Here is a 3,981-nt window from a genome sequence, read left to right as displayed (position 1 = left end):
CGTGCTCCTTCGTTTATATATATGGTAGGCCAAAAAAAGAATGGACGGTGCGACTGGCGTACCTTCAAACACAAGAGAGCGAGATTGTAGCGTTAGAGCAAAACTATGGTGCTTCGTAAGAGTCATGTAAAAAAAAAAATATGATAAAATTTTAAGTTGAGTTGAAATGCTTTATGTCGCGTAATTATTAATTATCTAAGTAATGTAACACAACTTAATAAAAAAATTGCTGTGAATTTTAAGTATTTACTTGTTTTTAATTAAACGACTTCTTTTTTTGTTCTTACAAGATCTTTTAATGACCTCAGTTTTCAAGCTTGTACGCCAGTACTAGTGGTCTGCTGATATTTCATATTCTATATCTAATGTATTTATGTTGTCCACTTGTCATTACGAGAGATGCACAATTAGATAGAGTCATTGTTTGTCTAATACATGCCTAACGGCTGTCTGTGTCGGCTCTATTGAAGTTGTTGGTGAACAGATGTGGCGAGATGGGGGAGCGGCTAGCTAGGGCACGTGACCATTGACCACTGGGGTGGTAATTTGCATAGGGGCGAAATGACTGGACATTTGACATTCCGATGGTCTAGAGGTTAAGTTAGCTTAATGCGTTATCGCTAGGCGGTGTTGTCGTCTGGTTCGAGCCTTGGTCGGCGCAGCCCCTTATTTTCGTCGAATTTGATTCAGTGCCGATATTTTTACCCAGCAGTATTTATGAGAAATGTTCATAAGTTATTGACAGAATTTTAGAATCAATGAGAAAACCTTGGTTAGGCCAATAATAGAATATGCATCCTCCGTTTGGGACCCCTCAACCCAAGAAAACATTAAGAGACTGGAACAGACACAAAATAGAGCAGTGAGATTCATTACAAACGAATATTCACATTTGACTAGAGTAACACCTTTAGTTAAATCACTAAACTTAGAAAGCCTTCAGGACAGAAGACTCAAAAGTAAAGTAGCAATTATACATAAAACACTAAACCATAATCTTCAAACACAAAAACAAAATTTAATAAAATACTCTGAAAGACACAAAGATAAAGGCACATTCCTCGTCCCATATGCTAGGACAAATTTGTACAAATACTTCTTCTTCCCTAGTGCTATTAGAGCATGGAATGGGTTGCCTGAGCTAGCCAGGAAAACCAGTGACTTGGCAGAATTTAAGTCATTGGTTAATATGCATGACGCGTAGGACGTAATCATCTTCTTTTATGAAGTAACGTCTGCATTATATAAGATAAGATAAGATAAAGAGCCGAAATGAGCTCGGTGCTAATGTGATTACGACTCTGCTACCATTCGGCCTGACGTGTCTATGCGAAAAGTCATATACATCAATGAATGACCCATGACAAGCAACTTCATCTAAGGATAAGTTTAGAAAATACGATAACCAAACATCTGTAACCCTGCCGTACCAAGTAAAACAAAGGACGTTTGGGCCACGATGGAGAAGTTTAGTAATGATTCTTATATAGATGTGTCATCCCGCCACTTAAAATAAACATTGCTGACTTTTCCTCAAAAAGAACACGGGAGAAAATTAACGATTCATTGACAGTGGTAGCTACTTCTGGTCCTTACACAAGCCCTACTTGTTCAAAAACGTTTGAAAACCGTGGTTTTATCGCGTAAATTGGTTATTGTGCATTCTTAATTATTGCTACTAGGCATGTATTGAAATCCGTTTTTTTTTTCACTCAGATCGTACTACACAGCCATCTTCGTATTCATTGGTAAAATGATTATAAAGATTTTCAATTTACATCTATCTTCGTATTCATAGAAAAAAATGATTTGATAGATTTACAATTTACAGCTATAGGCCTATTTGTATTCATAGACAAAATGATTTGATAGATTTACAATTTACAGCTATATTTTTTATTAATAGACAAAATGATTAGATCGATTTATATTCATATGTAAATTTGAATTCGGTTAGACAGATTTACAATTTACAACTCGTATTCATATGAAATAAGTGAAGTGAAGTGAAAATGAAATAGTTTCAGATCAGAACTCTGTATAAGTGTATCGATATCGTCATTAACTAGAGCTAGTAGGGTTTGAATTAAGAGTATGCGAGGCCCCAGACGAGTGTCATATACGAGGCATGACCTTAACCCTAAAGATCATACAAAGAGCTTTAATATTAATTTTTATGGATGCCAGAAATGCTTGAACGTAATTGTTTCCCTTGTTTAGGAGAACTGTTGTTAAGTCCATCCACAACACTGTAGTGTACTCTATAAAGTATTAGCACGGTTGGCCTACATTAAAATCCGAAGCAGAGGTCCTGCATAATTGTGTGATGAGCTGCTAACAAAATATCCATAGAGAGGGGCAGATTAAGGAGCGTGTCTCTAGCCGGTCGCCCCTGTATTTGCCACCCCCAAATGCCGCATCTGCACGAATTAAAAAATTAGACATTTGGTTATCAACCTCCCCCCCCCCCAATTAAGTCACTGTTACAACAGATCTGAACAAAGTGGTCGTCTCTTTTCCATTCAGATTCAAACAGAAAGATTTAAAAACTCCTTCATCCCACTTTCAGTCTGCGTGTTATAAGATCAGCTGTCGTCATCGAGAAGTACATAGAAGTCTAATGTATAAAGCGCTGGCTGTGAGTGTGTGTGTGTGTGTTTCGTGAGTGAATGTTGTCCGTATTTGTATCTATATTGTCATTGTAGAGTAGTTACTCTGAACTGAATTTCCGTTTGATCGGATCAATAAAAAATTGTCTTATTATTTCAAATTTTTTAGACCATCTAGAAGAACGGTGCGTTTTTATATTGATATAAATAATGAATTCTTTTTTTCTTATATGCCAACTTCGCCTTACTTCCCCCTGAATCAATATTTATCTGATGCACTTGTGCTCAAACCATTCAGTTAGACTAACTATGAGATGAAACACTCAAACCTGGCTACTTGTAGACCTTACTGGCAGTAATATCAACTCCTAGTATGGTTCCACAGATGCGATTAGTATCAGCTTTTAGTAGTTGCCTGAATTGTTTTTCAAATAATTCAACTCATATCTACAGGGTGCGTCAAAAAAAATGTATACACACTTTGAACTGACATAGACAATTTATTTTCCGTTCTACAATGCTAAATTTCTTTGAGAAGGTAATATTATGTTTCTTTAACAAGTTGCAGCAGTGGCAAGGAAGTAACTGCAACATGGCGGACGTGCGTTTGAGTTTTGAGGAGCGGACGTAAGAGCATACCTGGATCCCAATGTGCCAGGCCAGTGGATAGGACACAGGGGACCAATCGAGTTTTATGCACGCTCTCCAGACCTCATGCCGCTGGATTTCTTCTTATGGGGCACAGTTCAAGATGAGGTGTACAAACGTATACCACGTCACGTGGACACACTGAGGAATGAGATTGAGGCGGTGGGCGCAGAAATCTCAGTGGACACTTTGGTACGATGTACGGAATCAGTGTTGACTCGTACTCAGCAATGTATTGATGCTGAGGGCCACCAGTTTGAACATTACTCACATTTATTTTTCCAATTAGACATTAAGCTTTCCATGTCCAGAAATTTAGCATTGTAGAACGGGAAATAAATTGTCTATGATAGTTCAAAGTGTGTACACATTTTTTTGACGCACCCTATATATATATATATATATATATATATATATATATATATATATAATGCCAATTTGCATAATAGACCCATGAAGGTTAAAAATATAAACTCGGATTTTTTTAGAAGAAACAATGAAGTAACTTTGGAGATTAACAATTAATAGCCATCATGAACCTTGATGGTCTGTCTGGTCGTGTGGTTTGCGCGCTGGGCTGTCGTTTGGATTTATCGATGGTCCCGGGTTCAAACCCTGCCTGCTCCCATCCCCCCGTCGTCCTGTGGGAGGTTTGGACTAGGAAGTAAACTATCTTCAACTCTGAAGGAACATCCGAAATATGTCAAACATTTTACATTTTACA

The sequence above is a fragment of the Biomphalaria glabrata genome, chromosome 13 (assembly GCF_947242115.1).
Source record: "Biomphalaria glabrata chromosome 13, xgBioGlab47.1, whole genome shotgun sequence".
Classification (NCBI taxonomy): domain Eukaryota; kingdom Metazoa; phylum Mollusca; class Gastropoda; family Planorbidae; genus Biomphalaria; species Biomphalaria glabrata.
The sequence above is the reverse complement of the archived record's forward strand: the minus strand, read 5'-3'. Positions refer to the sequence as shown.